The sequence below is a fragment of the Neovison vison genome, chromosome 2 (genome assembly GCF_020171115.1).
Source record: "Neovison vison isolate M4711 chromosome 2, ASM_NN_V1, whole genome shotgun sequence".
In the NCBI taxonomy this organism is placed as follows: domain Eukaryota; kingdom Metazoa; phylum Chordata; class Mammalia; order Carnivora; family Mustelidae; genus Neogale; species Neogale vison.
Genome location: NC_058092.1, coordinates 67,295,647 through 67,316,668, shown reverse-complemented (window position 1 = coordinate 67,316,668; position 21,022 = coordinate 67,295,647). Strand labels below are relative to the sequence as shown.

The following is a 21,022-nucleotide window of genomic DNA, read 5'->3' as shown; positions in this document are numbered from 1 at the left end:
TATTTACCGAAAAAAGAATGCAGTAAAAGAAGAACGTTTATGAGGAATGATAAATTTGTTTTTGAGTATGTTGATTTTCATGCATTTAGAATCCATCCAAATGGACATATACATAAGAAGTAGGATTTACAAGTGGAGAGTTTAGGAGTGAGATCCATGCTACATACATAGTTTTGGTTATTATCAAGCTATAAGGGTATAGGTAGTACTTGAAACAATGTATTTATGTGTTTTGTCACCTAGACCAAGAATGCTTTGTAATTAGAAGCCAAGGAGGCAGAAATAAAGCCTGAGATAACACTGACATGTAAGTTCATGAATTGGATTTTACACTTGCATTTCCTTTTCGCGTTTGTCTTTAAATAATTATTCGTGATCCCCTTTCCCCCATTTTTTTTTTTAATCTTCCAGTGCCAGAATAGATTGTAACCTCATAGAAGGTAAAGTTTAAGGCTTTTATTTTCTGAACTCAAAGTGCTGATCGCATTGAGTTTGGTAATTGTCACTTCTCTAGCTATGCTGGTATTGCTAGAGGACACCCATATTAAGTTAAGGTCTAAATTTTGGAAAACTCCTTGAGAAAGCTAACTTAGATGACATAAAGTAGTAGAAAATAAAGTAATGTAAAAAATGGCAAGCAGGTATTGACCACTTAATCAGTTTTCAAAAGTTTTGACTATTGCACAACTTCTCATTTCTTTCTCTTATCTATTATTGTCACTAACCCCTGCTCATTCAAACCCTATTATGTAAAAATACATTTTATTTTTCTTTTAAAGAACTCCCATATCCTTATTCTTTATAACATAAATATAGTCCACTTTGAGACACAGGACCTAACACTTAAAGTACTGTAAGTTCTTCTCCCTTACAAGCATCAAAACCAGGGTGAGACTAATGTTGCTAAACAAATAAGCAATAAGCAAAGAGATTGAACCCTACTGAAGACCTTTTTCAATGAAAACAATCAAAAGCACATGTGTGAAAAAGAAAAACTGACACTTCAGGGTCCAAAAGGCAGAGGTGGTGGCAATTTAGCAAGGCAATAAACAGCTTTTAATAAAACTAAATTTTATTAATGAGGTAAGAATTCTGATTTTCCCCATAGGAACTACATGTTCATCAAATTCTGGGAAACAGTCTGAGTGTTGGAGGACAGAAGATGCTAGTGAACTCAGAAAACATTTCTATTGTTTTTGCTTTTTAATTTAACAAATGTTCTGCTGAAATTGGAGTAAAAGAAATAATTTGACTTATTTTCCTGATAACACCAAGAATTTTAGCCTGGACTATGATGAATTCTTATCCTTTTAGTCACATATTGAACCAGAGTTTCTAGAAATGATAAGAAGAATTCAGACTGTTAGAATTTATTTGCAAACTGATTTTTTAAATTTTTTTAAAAAACTTTTTTTAAGGACCACTGATTTTTAAGCCTGTCCCTAGATAGATCCTGTCCTCAAATCTTATTCTTACCCTGTCCTTCTAGCCATACCCATAGTGTTGTGTTTCCCCTTGCATCTAAAATTCATTGCTTCTTGTAGTCCTGGAGCTGACTCAACGGATCCACGGTCTCTGTGTAGACCCAGCCAGTGTTGTTTACTCCCCTATATACTGTATTAACCTACTGAGGTGGGTTGTGATAGAGTAAGTAAGCATGACTTCAAGGGGAGAAAATGGCATCCATATATCTGAGGGAAAACAATGCAATGCAAACTGAAGATCAGAAAAACAATGCTGTGCATAATGCACCCACAAAGTGAAAAAAATATAGACTCGGCAATTGCTATACTCCCTATGCTTGATCTTGCATGCTGTTTAGCTACCTTTGAGCATTTGGAGGGACAAAACTAAGAACAAAAGATTTAGAACACTCCAATAGGCAAATCCTTGCCTGCCTTGTCAAATTGCACATACTTACTTGACAATTTATCACAGCTGGTATTCCTGACCTGACTCCAGGCTAAGAGATTCGAGAACAGCACGCTTCTATACCTCAGCATACTCACCTAGAGAGATATTGGATAGCTTCTTTGCAGAAGTGTATCATGCTCAAAGACAAAATAACTGGGAGGTTTTAACCTCACAAGTGCTGAAATAGAATTTATTTTCTTTGCATTTATTTTTATTTTGATCATGTGCTTTGTTCCACATGTACTTTCATGTATTGCTCGGCTTGATTATGAACTCCTGTAGTGTATGGACTTCAACTACTCTGTCTAGCAAGTACCAGGTCACAGAAGCTACACCATACAACTATGGCATGTTCCATATGTGAAAAGTGGGGCTCATTTATTTGTGGATGACTTAATTTTGGATTAGCCCCTATATGCTAGAGCCTAAGCCAAATCCTCAAGAGGCAAATATGACAAAAAGGCCTCCAGGTCGTTAGAATTTGTTTCTTCTTGTCTGTTTCTGCATAAGTAATAATATATACAAGGGACTGGAGGTTAATTGGAGAATAAGACATTGTTCCTATACTTACACATTTGTGAAGCTTGTTTTCTTGTTGGGATAAAGGCAGCAACACATTGTGGATTTTTACTTTTTAAAAAGATTTTATTTATTTATTTGACACAGAGAGAGATAACAAGTAGGCAGAGAGGCAGGCAGAGGGAGAGGGGGAAGCAGGCTCTCTGCTCGCAGGCTCTCTGCTGAGCAGAGAGCCCAATGTAGGGCTCAATCTCAGGACCCTGGGATCATGACCTGAGCCAAAGGCAGAGGCTTTAACCCACTGAGCCATCCAGGCACTCCTAGATTTTTACTTTTAATTATGATTTGATAATACTGCAATCAAATATGTGAGTGTGTATCAGGGAATAAGCCCTAATCTGGAAGGTTGTATCATAATATGTTTTTGTTTGTTTGTTATTTGTTTTAAAAAGTGACATTTCAGTTGAACTTTAAAGATTGGAAGTATAAATAGGTTTTAGGAAAGGGTATGGTTCATGAAAAGATCATGAAGTAGAAAGAAGAGAAACAGAAGAATCTTTAAAAAAAATCTGTTGAGGCTGAAAGACAGAGTTTCAAGAAGAAGGTGGTTATAATGTCATAGCCATTAACAAGTATCTACAAAAATTTTGTGTTTTTTTTAAACTCTCATTTAAATCAAATAAGCTACGAGTTCGTTTTAATCATGCTGCCAACATAATTATGAGTCAGTGCTGTCAGATATTCTTGCATACCAGCTATTAGCATTCTGCCATTCTTATGAAAATATTTAGATTAAATCACACAAGAATAGACAACATGCAAAATGGGAAAAAAAAAAAACTCTTCAGAGTCACGCTGTAAATTCTCACATACTAGACTAGGTCAACCTCACACAAACACACACCTTACTAACCCCAGTGTCACTTTTCACATTGTGTCTTCTTCGGGCCCACTGAAGTAGGTATCCCCGCGGACACCTCCTTGGCTTCCTTTAACGGTCTGAACACTGTTTTATCAAAACCTTTTTGGTCCCTCTCTTAATAATGTCATAAATATTTGGAACACTGTGGCAATTGATAGCATTTGTCATAAAATTAATCTTTCATTCAAATTAGTAACAGATTAGGTTAAAGAGTAGAGTGATTGCAATAGACAGAGCTTGCTTTGATCTAAAGCTTAATGTGGTGGTCAAATCCAGCCCCCTGGAGCCCCCAGTTTACATTTGGCAAGACATTGTTATTTAATTTTCTTTGCCTTAAATATTTCATACGGAGGTGGATGGCAAAGTCTGAGGGGGATCGCTGTTTCTCTATTTTCACTGAACAAAATAACCAGTAGGTAGATTCTCTCAAAAATTACTTTCTTTTCCCCCTCACTTAGTGAGAAAGATAGAAAGAGAATCTAAATTTCCTACTTCCAATATGACTTTCTTCTACTCTTATTTAGCAACCATTAGAGATTATATACTTTTTCTCATTATCTGTATTTAGTGGACTGTTTCCATTTCATGCTTGGGTAAATTGATTTTTGATAATAACTTTTAATTAACCTTCCTTCCCTCCTCCCTAATGATTTTGTTATTTGGATTTTTATTCAGCAAAATTTGACCCTTTTGACTACTCCAACTATAATTAACTTTACATTTAGCATCCCTGCTACTGTATACTCTGAGGTTTATTATTATTATTATTATAAAAATTCGTTTTAAAATACCTGTTTAACAAACATTTATTTGTAGGTAGCATGAATTACATGAATTCATACTATAACTTCTCACAGTGTCCTACAGTAGGTTCTTGTCTTCTTCTTATTCTCTCTCCTCTTACTGCTTTTTTTCTTAATACTCAGCTTATTTGTGAATTTTTCTTCGGTAAGATGTGGTCTTCATCTATGAGTCATAAGTCATCACTTTCATGTTTACCTTGGTGTCTTCAGCACTTAAAAATTCCTGAAATATAAAAGGCACTCAGCAAATATTTAATGGGGGCACCAAGGTGGCTCAGTGGGTTAAGCCTCTGCCTCAGCTCAGGTCATGATCTCAGGGTCCTGGGATCCAACCCTGCATTGGTCTCTCTGCTCAGCCGGGAGCCTATTTCCCTCTCTCTCTCTTCCTGCCTCTCTACCTATTTGTGATCTCTGTCTGCAAAATAAAAAAATAAAATCTTTAAAAAACAAAAATATTTAATGATTCAGGGCACTTAAACATACTGAGCACCTACTATGTGCAAGCTGTCTCATGAGTGTTCTACATGTGGTATTTGACTTACTTATCAAAGTAATTCAGCTTCCATTATGTGTTAAATTTTGCATTGTTTTTAGGAAATTGAGTTTTATTTTTTTATTTAAATGTGGAAACATTTCAAAACTAATCTCTTCTGGGGTGCCTGGGTGGCTCAGTGGGTTGAGCCGCTGCCTTTGGCTCGGGTCATGATCTCAGGGTCCTGGGATCGAGTCCCGCATCGGGCTCTCTGCTCCGCAGGGAGCCTGCTTCTCTCTCTCTCTCTCTGCCTGCCTCTCCATCTACTTGTGATTTCTCTCTGTCAAATAAATAAATAAAATCTTTAAAAAAAAAAAACCTAATCTCTTCTGGATGAAAGAAAAGAAGTGAGGATAGGGGGTCTTGTTTATCTCTGTATCCCAAACCCTTAGCATTTAGCAGATGCTTAAAATAATTTATGGAACTCTACTTTTCTCAATACAATGTTTATTGATTCATCAGTTAGTATATACCAGTTATTTAAAAATATCCACCTTCAGTTTTATGCTAGCTCACAGGAGTTTAATTGCTTGGAATTTTTTTTTTAAGTCTATTTTTACTTTTAGGGAGATCTTTGGTAGAAAAAGACAGGGGACTACTTCTGTTGTTTTAGTATTTCACTCCAAGCAAAGAATAAACTCTGAAGACAGAGGACACGTGGAGGGAAGGCTACATATGCTCTAAATCAACATCCAGTACATGGTGCTGTTTCTCTGATAGCCAGGATTGAGAGGAATCGAGAGGTGGAAATAGGAAAGGCACCACTCACTGTTAGCCTTAAAGACCTACTAGTAAAATCCTGTTCCTTGTTCCCACACTGTATCCTCTGCTGGTTTAGAGATCTAAGTTCCAGAAGGAGCAATGGTTCCACCAGAAGACACACCAATAATTCCTCTAAGTTGCAAACTAAGACTGCCACCTGGCTACTTTGAGCTTCTGGGTGCTTCTGAAGCAACAGGCAAAAAAGGAAATTACTGGGTTGGCTGGAGTGATTGATCCTGACTACAAAGAGGAAATTAGATTAGATTATGGAGGGAGAGAAAGTATGTCTGAAAAAAAGATCGCTTAGGGCATCCCTTAGTGTCACTAAATAGGTTTTGGATCCAATTCCAAGGTGTTTGGGGGAGGAAGAGTTTCCCCCACGGCATGAAGCAATTCGCAGGACACCAGCTCAGTACCCTACAGTTCAACCCTAACACTTCCCAGAAATAGCATTAGATTTCACAAGTAAAAGGCTCAGTTCAACAGAACCACTGTCCACTCCAAATGTCAGTTGCAAGTCGAGGTAGTTAGTTACCTGTAATGCTGACCTGCTAGTTATAAATTAAACGTTCCCGCAGTCCCCGCTTTGGGGTTGATTAGCTTGCTGGAGTGGCTCACAGAACTCAAAAAACCTGTTTACTTAGTAGACTTTTGGTTTATTACAAAGGATATTAAAACCAGACCAACAGCCAGATGAAAAGATACATAGCATGTGGTTCTGAACAAAAGAGGTTTGTCCTCGTGGAGTTTGGGGCCCAGTGTAGTGGCTTGTGGAAGCGCTCTGGTTCCCCAACCTAGAAACTCTCCAATTGGTTGTCATTAACATAGACCCAGTTGTCTTGTAAAGGGGCTTGTTATGAATTCACCTTTGTGGCTCTGAAGCATTTTCCAGAAAGAAGGACAAGAGACAAAATATAACAAAAGATGCCCTCATTCCTCTTATCACTCAGGAAATCCCAAATGTTTTGAGAGTTAAAAGCCAGAAACCATGGACAAAGACCAAATATGTATGAGAAATATACATTGGTCATGTGAATGACCAAACACATATGTCTTATAAATCACAATGCCTCAGTTACCATGTGTGGTGATCGAGATTAGTGAAAAAAACTACAACAGTGCAATCCAGGCATGACTATCAATGACCCAGTTCTTGTGGGAATGAAGGTTTGCACCACACTGCAGGTAAGAACTGCCATCATGTGAGGTGCCTACGTAAGGCAAAAGAAATACAGATGTTCAACATCACTAATCATCAGGGAAACACAAATCCAAATCACAGTGCAATATATCACTTTACACCTGTCCAAGTGGTTAATATAAAAAAGACAAGAAATAACAAATGTTAGCAAAGTTGTGGAGAAAAGGAAGCCCTCCTGCACTATTTTTAGGAATGGAAATTGGTGCAGCCACTGTGGAAACAGTATAGAAGTTCCTCAAAAAGTCATAAATGAAAAAATCACATAATATAGTAAGTCCACTACCCAAAGAAAATGAAAACACTATTTCAAAAAGGTCTATGTGCATCTCTGTGTTTATTACAGCATCATTTATAATAGCCAGATTGAGAAACTAAGTATCCATCGATGGATGAATGAATAAAGATGATGTGCTATATATAGTATTGAGTATATATTATATATATAATATATATATATATATCTTATATACACAATGAAATACTGCTCAGCTCTAAAAATGTGATCTTGACATTTATGAAAATATAGATGGACCTAGAGGATATTATGCTAAGTGAAATAAGTTAGAGAAAGAAAAGTATATGATGTCATATGGATCTTATATGTGAAATCTTAAAAATAAAACAAATAGACAAAAAAAACACAAAAAACAAAAAAACAGACAGATAACCAGCTGATGGTTGTTGAGGGGAAGGGGGTAGGAAGACAGATAAAATGGGTGAAGTGGATAGGATACAAACTTCTGGTTATGGAATGTGTAAGTCATAGAGAAGAAAGGTAGAGAGCATCGGGAATGTTGTCAGTGGTATCACAATAGTGTTGTATGGTGATAGATAGTAGCTATACTTGTGAGCACAGTATAATATGTAGAGATATCTAAATAACAATTTTGTATGCCAGAAACAAATGTAACACTGTGTGTCAACTGTACTTCCATTAAAAAAAAAAATCACATTTAAAAAATCACATTTGCTGCAAAATCATGAAGATTTTTTTAAAAAACTGCTTTGTTTTTGGACCACATCTTCCTTATCCATTCATCCGTTGAAGGGCATCTTGGTTCTTTCCATATTATGCCTCCATCAGAAAGGATGAATACCCAACTTTTGTAGCAACATGGACGGGACTGGAAGAGATTATGCTGAGCGAAATAAGTCAAGCAGAGAGAGTCAATTATCATATGGTTTCACTTATTTGTGGAGCATAACAAATAGCATGGAGGACAAGGGGCGTTAGAAAGGAGTAGGGAATTTGGGTAAATTGGAAGGGGAGGTGAACCATGAGAGACTATGGACTCTGAAAAACAGTCTGAGGGGTTTGAAGTGGCAGGGGGGTGGGAGGTTGGGGTACCAGGTGATGGGTATTATAGAGGGCACAGCTTGCATGGAGCACTGGGTGTAGTGAAAAAATAATGAATACTGTTTTTCTGAAAATAAATAAATTGGAAAAAAAATAATGAATACTGTTTTTCTGAAAATAAATAAATTGGAAAAAAATTGCTTTGTTTTTGAATCAATCTTCAGGTTAATTATTAATGTTTTCACCGCTTGATTATTACATATAATTAAGAGTTAACGGTTTCGGAGGGCACCTGGGTGGCTCAGTGGGTTAGGCCTCTGCCTTCGGCTCAGGTCATGATCTCAGGGTCCTGGGATTGAGCCCCGCCATCGGACTCTCTGCTCAGCAGGGACCCTGCTTTCCTCCTCTCTCTCTGCCTGCCTCTCTGCCTACTTGTGATCTCTGTCTGTCAAATAAATAAATAAAATCTTTAAAAAAAAAATTAAAAAAAAAAAAAGAGTTAACAGTTTCGGGATGCCTGGGTGGCTCAGTCAGTTAAGCATCTGCCTTTAGCTCAGGTCATGATCCCAGGGTCCTGGGATAGAGTCCTGCATCAGGCTCCTTGCTCTGAGGGACACCTGCTTCTCCCTCTGCCTGCTGTTCCCACTGCTTATGCACTCTCTCTCTCTGACAAATAGTAAATAAATTATTTTAAAAAAGAAGAGTTAACTGTTTCAATTCTAGTTCCCAAAACAAATAAAATTATAAAGAATTTAACTGTTCGGTTTTACATAGCTTTAGAAATGTGTATGTTTTTGTATAATCATGCTATTATTTCTCATGAAAAGTAACTAAATAGATTAAATACAGAAGTCAGCTGTTATTCTTAAATCAACTGAAAAATATTCTGAATCACTCATTAGGGGTATATAGTAAGTGATATTAAGGACTTGTTTTATTTTAAAATACCTTGTTCCTTAAAAAGTCCCCACAATATTTTTTTTATTTACATGTAAAATATTATTTGTTTCAGAGGTACAGGTCTGTGATTCATCAGTCTTACACAACTATAGACTTACCATAGCACATACCCTCCCCAATGTCCACCACCCAGCCACCCCATCCCTCCTATTCCCCTCCCCTCCAGCAACCCTAGGTTTGTTTCCTGAGATTAAGAGTCTCTTATGGTGGGGTACCTGTGTGGCTCAGTGGGTTAAAGCCTCTGCCTTAGGCTCAGGTCATGATCTCATGGTCCTGGGATCGAGCCCCACATTGGGCTCTCTGCTCAGCAGGGAGCCTGCTTCCTCCTCTCTCTCTGCCTGCCTCTCTGCCTCCTTGTGGTCTCTGTCAAATAAATAAATAAAATCTTAAAAAATAAATAAATAAAATCAAAAATAATTTAAAAAAAAAGAGTTTCTTATGGTTTGTTTCTCTCTGGTTTCATCTTGTTTCATTTTTCCCTCCCTTCTCCTATGATCCTCTGTTTTGTTTCTCAAATTCCTCATCAGTGATTCTCTAATGATAAGATATAAGAATGGAATTTTTATTGGTTAGTTATTTAAAAATGTTAAGAATTATTAATTTTTTTGTATTTTTACCTGAAGACAATAATATAAAATGATTTATTATATAAAGTCAAATTCAGCACATTGTATCTTTTAAGAATATATTTGCTTTTAAATCATTTGTATATATAGTAGTCTTCTTTCATACTTATAACTAGTAATCTAATAACCACTTTTGGCCTTTAGACACTTTGAAGTCAAGTCTCCCTGAGGATTTTTATTTCATTTACAAGTGTAATTTGTTTGAAAATATAATGGATTTCCCTTTCCTGAAATGGCTTGTGTTAAAAAAGGACATAAATGCTAATAGGAACACAGATGGAGGCTACAGCACTGGGAAAATCAACTCTGAATACATTCATTGACAAGAATATATTACGTGTGACTTTTAGACCATATAGTCACACAATTTTTTAAGGATAAAGGGGGGCTTTGGAGGGAAGGAAGCAGTTCACAAAGCAAAAACTTTATTTTTTAGATTAGTAACATTTTTTATTTGTATGTATGTATGTTTATATTTTATGAGCTATTTGAGGTGACTAAATCAAAACATTTTGAAAATAGCCTCTTGAAGTTAGCAAAATAACCATTAAGTAGTAATCAATACCTAATTTTATTTTTTAAATTATTTCACCAGATTAGCCTTTGAAAACGAAATAACAACAGTAATTGTATTAATCAATCAGTCATTTTTATTCAACATGAAAATGTAAAGCTTGGGAAAAAAATAACCATCATGAGGCAATAGAAATATAAGGATCACTGTAAAGCAGGAATTTTCATTATAGGTGATACTGACCCCAAGGTGATAGGATTGTCCTGGGAGGGTGAAAAAAATTAAATATTAAATAGTTTTGTGGCCCATAGTTCTAACCTATGTATTCCTAGGTACTTAATATATTTTGTTAGTATCATGATAATTTTTTCTTAAAGACATCAATGAAAAACATTGAGAGTATGCTATAAAGTATGCTATATATATAATGTATGACAAAATTTTTAACTGTTTATGTGCAAATATATTGCTTTTAAATGTTACTTTTAAATGTTACTTTAAAAGCAATATATTTGCACATAAACATAAAACACGTATGTATTAAAATTACTTTTGAGTAGTTTCCACGACATATCTCAGATGTTTTCTTTTGGCTAGTTTCAAATTTGCTCCCAGTCAACAAAAAAAAAAAAAAAAAAAAAAAAAAAAAAAAAAGGAAGAAAAGTATCATGAAATGTAGTATAAGGGTAGATAGATAAATATTTAAAGGCATTATCATCTCCCCTCATCTGATTTCAGTCTAATATGTGAATTAAAATATCTACAGATAAAATATTTTTAAATCTTATTAATTCTTTAAGCCTCGAATGGATTGAACTAATTTTATTAATAAAAAAAGAAAGCTAAATAAAATAAATAGACTGAATAAAAACTCTTTTAATGAATCTTTAATCTTTTTATTTATTAATGCAAAATTCTAATATATTCTTTTTGTAAGGAATTTTGGAATCAAGTTTTTTTCTTTTTTCTTTTTTTTTTTAATAGTGGAGCAACACTGACGTCCAGTAGTTAAGTGAATCCCAGCAGCATTTTTAGTATTGATAGAAATATACAATCAGAACAGACATGCAGGGTGGCCTGGGTGGCGCAGTTGGTTGGACGACTGCCTCCGGCTCAGGGCGTGATCCTGGAGTCCCGGGATCGAGTCCCACATCAGGCTCCCAGCTCCATGGGGAGTCTGCTTCGCTCTCTGACCTTCTCCTCGCTCATGCTCTCTCTGTCTCTCTCTCTCAAATAAATAAATAAAAAATCTAAAAAAAAAAAAAAAAAAAAAGAACAGACATGCACACGTACACTCACACACATACACACTCTGAATCAATTATATTGAATAGGGCTTCCAAAATATTATTTTGCACTTTTCTTGTTCTGGTCTGAATAATTTTAGAACATAGTTTGAGTTGAAAGTTAATGCTGTCACTTGTATTATTCTAACTCTCCATATGATATTCTATATTCCAGTGAATTACTCATCATCAGTCTACTGCCAGTCTATTCCCTAAAGTTTTGTTTCCAAAGTTCAACACTATAGTGCAAACAAATCACTTTTTTGGATTTTTTAGCTCTACTCCCTAGGGAAGGGAGAGAGGCACTAGATCAGAAAATGAAATTATGAAATAAAGACTAATGGCATAAGGGAAATGTACTGTCATATTTGTCTTTGTATCTGTTCTTAGTCTTGATAATATTCTTCAATCAAACTATTTCCTTGAGTTATATATACAGAAAAATGTACATCTTATTCAGAAAATCAGTAGATTCAAAAAACATTCATCTGTGTCCTGAAGGTCATGTGTGATGCAAAAATAAACAGTATAAAATTAGGTGTTAATGCTAAGATATAAGTGCCAATTAAAACTCATGACCTGGAAAAAGTATAAGCACCCTGTGATTAAGGCATATGAAAGATAAATATGAAAAAGTAAATAAGTCACCCTGACCACAAGTAGTTACATTTAGAAAGCACTGTGCCCTTTAGAGTCCCGCTTTTTATTGGTACTTATGATAAATAGTTCTATAATCTAAATGCTTGAGAACAAAGAAGGTTTGGTCCTTAGGCAACCCTAATTTTCTGGTCTTCTTATACAATGCAATGCACTGAAACAAATCATCTTCTTCATAACCCTCTTCTTTTAAGTTTGCCTTTCCACCATACATAGCTGAGAGCTGGCCACTTGGGCCCAGGAAAGAAAGAAAATGAGAGAACTTAATGAATCCATAAGTGCATTTCAAAAAAGGTACAGAAAAGTTCTGTGCAAATGATGTATGCTTTTTTTTTTAAATGAATTTTTCCCTTAACTATAATTCATAAATGAAGTTCTGATTATTAACATTAGGTTTAATGTTCTGTGCACAACTAGAAAAATGTTTTATTTCTACCTGGAACTTGGGTCTTTATGTAGTTAGCCATCCCTTTGAAAAAAATGGCTGCCATAATATCATATACCTGGGGCAGACCGTATTGTATTTTCCAAAGAAAATTATAAGCAGCTAAATTTGTTGCTTTGAGATCATTTTAGGGGCATAAACTCTTCAAAGACATTTGCTTGCTTTGGAAATTCTTTTCCTCTCTACATGCAATTGAATGTCTTAGAATAAGCTCTTCACCACACGGGCTGCAGCCAGGAACTTGCTGTGCTTCTAATAATTACTCACCTTGCTGCTGTTCAGCTTCAGAAGGGAAAACTGCTGTGGAGAAATAGCTCTAGTAGTCTGGAATAGAGAATAAAATACATTTTTCTGACAGTAATCCTTACCTCCTTGTAAATTTTCAGTTGGCTTTCATGAAGCTTACCATGAAAAAATAAAATGGAGAAGATATGTGTAATGCATTTTTTTAAAAAATTGTTACACGAAGGAAGATCAATAAAGTCTTCCAGTTTGGTGCATGAGTGGTCCAGAGTATCACTGGACTAAAAAGACCCAAGTTGGCACCAACACTGTATAGGACAGCTGTTCCCATTTCTTCCTCCAAAGGGGTCCTGTGCATTCCTTTCCAGGCAAACAAAGAAAACTTGCACAGCCAAAAAAAAAAAAAGTATATGTTTACATGATGCCAAAATAACCAGAGAATTATGTCAAAAAATTTAATAATTCACAAAGGAAAACTGACACCACAGAATAAAATAATATACATTAAGTGGTATTGATAGTTTGTAATATAGATCACCAATTAAGTCAATAATGACAAATACATATTATGAATCTTGATACATTTCACACTCTCTCAGGCTATTCGGACAACTGTCGATTGTAAACATACTTGAAAATATGTTTCTTTTTCTCATCCCACTGTATTCTTTAGGGCTTGATAGGAAATTAACCAGTTCGTTTACTTATTCAGTGACTATTGACCTAGTGCTTATTATATTGCAGACCATTGATAAGGGTGAAGAATTTATACGTGAAAATGATTAATTTCTACCCTAAAAGATTCTTATAATTAACAATGTTCTGTGGAAGTATGACGCCCTATGTATATACCTTTTCTAGAACAATAACTCAAATTGTTTATTAACAAATCTGGTTTATTTACAATTATGGACAAGTAATCTGACATGAGTTCAGACCTCCTTTGTAGTGCATAGAATGACACTTGCTGTCTCCTAAAATTTCAATATTTATATAACAAATAAATCCTTTGTGGTGTCACCTCATCTGAACAAGACAGAACAGGGTAATAAAATAAACCCCAAAGAAACCATATCTTGGTTGATAATGGCCTAACATATTCTATCAATGTAAAGCAAGATACAAAATAATGTAAATAAAAAACAAGTGAAATTCACCCCCACTCATATATTTAGAACTAAAAACAGATAGGATACATAGAAAAATGTTGAGGTGGGCAGAATAATGCTCCCCTCTCTAAAGAAGTCTATCTTCCAATCTCCAGAATCTGTGAATATGTTAGGTTTTATGACAAAAAGGACTTCCAGTTGCAGATGTAATTAATCAGCTGACCTTAAAATAGTAAAATTATTCTGGATTATCTAAGTGGCCCATTGTGATCAGAAAGATCCCTAAAGGTAAAAGGGGATCGGGGGCAGAAGAGGGAGAATGAAAGAGATGTCCTAGGGAGATAGACTCCTCCCAATGTCACTGGCTATGAGGATGGAAGAAAGGGGCCAGGGCGGTCTCTGGAAGCTGGAAAAGACAAGGAAAAACTTTTACCCTGACAGAACATCCCTGCCAACACCATGATTTTGTCTGGCTCAGTGAGACCCATTTCAGATTACTGACTTGCAGTACTGTAAGATAATAAATGTCCTACTATAAACAATTCAGTTTTCTGAAACTCGCTATAGCAGGAATAGGAACCTAATACAGATAGATTCAACAGAGAAACACATTACTAAATTGGAGAAGCATTTGAAAAACTCTCCTAAAAGCCAATAGGGAATATTAAAAAAAAAACTTGTGAGATATAAACATGAACATGACAAAATCAAGACAAGAGACCTGGGGAACGAGGGTGTGCTGCAGAGCAAAGGAACTCAATACAGGGGAAGAAACTGAGGGTTCAAAAGGTTAAAGATGCTCTAGGTGATGTGAGGTGAAGCCAACCTGAGTCATGGGGGATCTGACTCCCACCACCAGAGATCTCTTGTGACAGCTACCTTCCTAAGGTAAAGAGCTCATCAGAGAACCAGAGCTGATCATGTCTCAGACACCTCTCCTTCCTCCTGATAGTAATCCGATTATTGACTGTGTTGTGTAAACTTTTATAGAACTTACCTGCACCTGACTTAGATCTCTCAGATATTATCTTCAATAATGTTTTCACCTCATCAAGAATGCAAACCCCTTACAATCAGAAACCTGACTCACTGCTGTATCTCCAGCACCTCAAACCATGACTGACCCACAACATTTTTTGAAAAATAATTTGTAGACTATTAACTCTGTCTAAGCCTGGAAACATTCTTCTTAGGTCACCCTCCCTGCTTATATAATGAGCATTAAAATAGACTTCAGGGAGTCCAGCTAGCAGTCAGTTTATAAGGAAACCATGGCAGGAGCAGCTGGTAATGGGACAAAGGGAAGACGAACACTTTGCTGGTGTAAAGTGAAAACAGCTGTTGAAATAAAGTGCATTCTGGTTACTGGAGGTAAGGGACTGGGGATGTTTTTCTAGGTAGTGAGACAATTTAACTCACTTCTTTCCTAAATCTAGAGATACATAGAATATTTCCTAAATTCTGCTACTGTAAATAATGAGTTAGGAGAGGGATACACCTTTAGCACTTGTGAGATCATGTGACAGAACAAACAGAAAACAATACTGCAGAATTGTAAAAATGTAATAATTAATAATGGCTGTATTTGACAGATTGAAATTTAGATAGTCACAGAAACAGAGACATGAATTTACAACAGCTAATTAGTGTTCAATCTGAACCGAGTCAATATGTAACAGGTATGGACATGGAATACAGAATTTGATCCTTGAAAATGAATCAGATTAGAAAAGAAAACAACAATATAGTATCAGGAAGGAGATACTCTCCCTGTCTCATTTTGCTCTAAGTGCCCAAATGACGAGGCATTTATAGGTAATACTAGAATTGCACAGTAATCATGCTTATATACTGTATATACTAATTTTAGTACATATGCATGTATTCCACACATATACTGTGATTAAATTTAGGAAATCAAATTATATAATCCAATATTTTTATATCAAATGTTATCATATGCATGAATAAGATAAAATTATATACAGTATATATGCATGTGTATGTATGTGTAGAGATTAATTTCAGTGGCTTCCTCCTATTTTTAAATATGTGTATATATTTATTATTTATTATGATTTATAATTATTTATTTATTTATTATATTACTTTAAAGATATATTTTAAATATAACTATAGGAATATATTTATATTTATATATTTAAGATATAAATATATTTTAGATATAATTTTTTCTCCTATTTTTCCAAACTTCTAAATTTTGTATTATTTTATTTTATTTATTTTTTTCATTATGATGTGTACTTTTTTAATCCCCATCATCTTCTTTACCCATCCCTCTACTCATCTCCCCTCTGGTCATGGTCAATTTGTTCTCTATAGTTGAGAATCTGTTTCTTGGTTTGTCTCTCTTGCTCTTTTTTTCCAATTGCTTGTTTGTTTTATTAAACTAATGAATTTGAAATAAAATAAGTAAGGCCATGATGAATAACTAGCACTGTACTTTCTTTGCCAGCCTAAGTAATTATCAAACTAATCAAAATGTATGAGGTAACTATTATCAGATAATGGCACTGCCATCTTTGAGGGAAGGGAAGCAAGCCCCAGTTTTCCCTGGTTCTTCAATAAGGCCAGTCTTCTAACCGTGGACAGTATTGGAAGCTAAAGCAAACATGGAACTTTGCTGAGCTGAGAGGAGAGAATCGTAGACTTTGGAAGTGTCGTGATGTGTGTAGACCCCCAAAGGGCAGGGAGCTACGTAGATGGGCAAGGCCCAGAAGTCTGTGTCGGGGCTCCCTATGAGTTGTTGGCTGAAGATAGGCTATATATGCCCAGGGCAAGATCTGAGAGACATACATATTTCCTGAGACTGGCTGAGGCTGAGATCAGCTGGAGATTACATGGGTGTGAGGGAAATTCCTTGTCAGCCACAATAAGGAAACCTTGCTTAGCACCTCGCACATTCAGTTGAGATTCCCAGAGAGGCCAGACTTTAGAACAAGAATTACCTTCTGGTGTAAAGGCCATGCCTTGGGAAAATTACAAAAAACAAGATTGACCTACCTTAGCAAAGAATAAAATTAAGCCTGAAAGAATTAAGACTCTCTCCCAGTAATTTAATTGTCTGCCAGGACACAATTCAATGTCCTTTAAGAGAACACAAAAGTATCAAAACCCAGTAAATTGTATCATGCAAAGTATTTTACATAAAATCAAGATTACTCATATGAATAAGCAAACAAGTATGACCTATAATTTAAAAACAAAGCAGCTAATTCAGAACATTAGTAACCCAAGAGATGAAATCAATAGTAAAGAGCTCTAAAATAATCATACATATGGCTGAAAACTTAAAAGAAAAAGATTAACATCGTCAATTAACAGCTCAATTAATGTCCCACTCTCTTGTTTCCTATATGGCTTCCTTAAAGAAATGATGTTTGGTTGGAATCATCAAAGGTAAGTAGAAATTACTGGTTCTGATTCCTCATGAACAGTTAATTTACTCATCTCTGAGCTCCAAGTGTCACACTCATGAATGTGTCTCTTGTTTACTAATATAGTTACAGTGCCTGGCCCATAGTTTGTGCCCAATCAATGAGCCTTTCATTCAGCTGGCCATAATGTAGGGAAGGGTTTTCATAAGCAGTATATAAGAACAGAATTAGCTATAGGGGAACTGTGAAGGAATGATTCTGAGGTTCACATTTCACATGTGGCTGACAAAGCATAGTTAGAGTCATGATAAACAAATATATTCACTAAATAGCCAGCACAGAATATGATCTAAAATGGCTTTCTGTTAATAGAGAATAAAGCCCATAAGTTATTCTTTCATTAAAAAAAAATCATTTTTTATTATTATGCCCAAGGAATATTATGTTGCAAAGGTATATATATTCCTGAATATTGTTATATATATGAATTATATGTGTGTGTATGTATATGTATATATTGTCCTGATAGGGAGAAAAATTTGTCCAATTTTTAAAGATTCATTCATTTATTTGAGAAAGAGAGTGTGGAGAGGAGCAGAGGGAGAGAAACTCAAGCAGACTCACCACTGACTTGGGGCTTGATTTCTCATTCAGTGAGATCATGACCTGAGTCAAAACCAAGAGTGGGGGCGCCTGGGTGGCTCAGTGGGTTAAGCCGCTGCCTTCGGCTCAGGTCATGATCTCAGAGTCCTGGGATCGAGTCCCGCATCGGGCTCTCTGCTCAGCGGGGAGCCTGCTTCCTCCTCTCTCTCTGCCTGCCTCTCTGCCTACTTGTAATCTCTCTCTGTCAAATAAATAAATAAATAATCTTAAAAAAAAAACCAAAAAAAAAAAAAACCAAGAGTGGACACTGAACCGACTGAACCACTCAGGTATCCTGAATTTTATCCATTTTCAAGGAGATTTTTAGACATGAACTTTTCCTTCAGTGTTTCCTAAAAATATTTTTAAGGGTTTTGTTGTTGTTGTTTGGGGTTTTGTTGTTTTGTTGTTTTGTTTTTCTTGTATTACTTAGCTTATTTAGCTTTATTTTAGGTAAGTTTATTATTGGTAATTACAGCTAGAAATAGCCAAGCTCTTGGTTTGTGACGACATGTAGATTATTGCTGATATAATATAACTTTGATTTTTAATGAATCTGGCAAATCTTACAAACAAGTATGCCAGGCACATCTTTTCATTACTGCCTAAGACTCATTAATGTGATTATTTTGTCAAGCATCTTGACTGACAAGTTAAATATTTCTGCCACACTCATGTAAATTGTAAGAACATAACAGTGAAGGAGGAAGTTCTCCCTCTTTGATTATAATTAAATAGGATATTATCTTACCATTGTTGTTTTCCAGACACTACATGCTTTTTGGTTTCCATAAAGCAAATGGGCAATTGAAAAATAACATGTTTCACTCCCTGGTTAAGTTCTATGGAAGGTTATCTCCTTAGGATATGCACTATCTATTCAGCCTCAGCCATATTTTAGTCAATCATATGGTCCAGAGATCTAAAGCTATATTCTTGTAAATAAACAGTTTCTGGTGTGCTGTGGTGGAGATGGCAGATAGTAACATAGTTCCAGTAAATATGAAAGCGGAGAAAGACAAATATCATATGATCTCCCTGATATGAGGAAGTGGTGATGCAACATGGGGGCTTAAGTGGGTAGGAGAAGAATCCATGAAACAAGATGGGATAGGGAGGGAGACAAACCATAAGTGACGCTTAATCTCACGAAACAAACTGTGGGTTGCTGGGGGGAGGGGGGTTGGGAGAAGGGGGCTAGGGTTATGGACATTGGGGAGGGTATGTGCTTTTGGGTAAATTGGAAGGGGAGATGAACCATGAGAGACTATGGACTCTGAAAAACAATCTGAGGGGTTTACAGTGGCGGGGGGGGTGGGAGGTTGGGGGTACCAGGTGGTGGGTATTATAGAGGGCACAGCTTGCATGGAGCACTGGGTGTGGTGAAAAAATAATGAATGCTGTTTTTCTGAAAATAAATAAATTGGAAAAAAAATAAAAATAAAAAAAATAAAAATAAAATAAAAAAAAAGAAAAGAAAATGAAGATTACGCATTGGTCAATAGAAGAATATCTATCACATTATGGTCTACAGAAAAAGTACCATTTAAGACCACTGTATATTATACAGTGTAGATGGAAGACCACTTTGGAGGGATTATCAATTCTTTCATAACCAATATAATAATGCATATTGTTAACATATTGTTTCTTCATTTAGAATTCATAAGAAAATCTGTCCTATTTAATTAGCTTCTTTGTTAAATATAAAATCATTTACATAATACGGTGAGTGGTATGAATTACATACAGATGCATGTAGGAGCTGAGTAGAATGAGCCTCAGGGATGGGTCTGTGCCTTCATGTCACTTCACAGTGGGAAACTGAGCAGAGGGGATGAAGTGACTGAACAAGATCACCCAACAAATCCTTCCTAGAACGGGAGCTGAAAGTCGCTTCTTTGTATACTTTTTGGCCATTTCTCTTTCCATTTTAGTAACAAATAAATATTGAAAGATTATTAGAAAATAAAAGTGTATAGTTTTGCTTAGTATTCAGAAGCATGAACCTGTACAGTAAAATGTAAACCCAGACCTGCTGAGTTAGTTTTACGCTATCTGCGCCAACAGAGGTCCTATGGGGCTTCGGCTGCCATCACTAGCGACCCTACACAGGCTCTGTGACACAAGGGCTGTGTTTCCTGTGCAATCAGTCCAAAACAATTCACCTCCTGCTCCCTCAGCCCTACCACACACCCATTCCCACTGCATCTCCTGTGGGAAAGCCTTGAAATGTAGCTGTTGTTTGTTGAAGGAAAATGGCCTGATCAAATGTAGCTCTGAAGGCAAGAGGGTGTTGAATCTGTGCGTTCCTTAGAACCCATCCCCTTCAGCATGCCCTATTTGCTTATGAAGATGCCTGCCTCTTGAAGTTCCCCCATCTCCTCCTGTATATCGTATGGCCCATGCAAGCTCTCTTTGGTTACAAATTAGAATTTTATTGGACTCATTCCTTTTAACAAGGCTAGTTTTATCAGTTTTGACCTCAAGAAACCAAAATAAGACAAAACAAACAAAATGGCAACTAAGTTTATATTTCTCCATCTCAGAGTGTGGGCAGAATAAATACAAAGCTCTGAAATAGGTCTAAAACAAACACCATGATAGATTTGGTTTGTGTGCTTGAAATGTATCATGTAATTAAGGCTGTGCTGTTAATCACATTCCATTACCACAATAATAGCTGATATTTATTGTCAGGTACTAGTCCAAGCATTATTTGTAGCTAGTGTTGTTTAATCATTGCAAGGACCCTGTGAAATTTTTTCACAATAGTATTATGACCCTGTCAAATGTTGTGTTTATTTAGTGCTAATAATGGTTAGTTCTTACCTATCAGTAAGAACTTCTTGATATATTAACTGTACATATGTGGGGGTACCTGTGTAGCTCAGTGGGTTAAAGCCTCTGCCTTCAGCTCAGTTCATGATCTCAGGGTCCTGGGATCGAGCCCCGCATCGGGCTATCTGCTCAGTGGGGAGCCTGCTTCCTCTTCTCTCTCTGCCTGCTTCTCTGCCTACTTGTGATCCCCATCTGTCAAATAAATAAATAAAATCTTTAAAAAACAAAACAAAAAAAAACTGTACATATGTGAAAGAAATTAATTATCAGAGAATGTTTGGAGGTAAATACTATCCCTAATTTTAACAGAGGAACCTGAGGCACAGAAGTTTATGTGGTTTGTCCAAACTC

At 35.9% G+C, this 21,022-nt stretch overlaps 1 long non-coding RNA gene across 1 annotated transcript; it reads right to left on the bottom strand.

Annotated features, from left to right (window-relative positions):
- Window positions 1-9,249: 9,249 nt before the first annotated feature.
- Window positions 9,250-20,730, bottom strand: LOC122898749. The gene is made up of 3 exons (XR_006383043.1): window positions 20,712-20,730; window positions 12,706-12,762; window positions 9,250-9,273 (listed from the first exon to the last, which is right to left on the bottom strand). It is a non-coding gene; the product is annotated as an uncharacterized LOC122898749 (long non-coding RNA).
- Window positions 20,731-21,022: the final 292 nt, after the last annotated feature.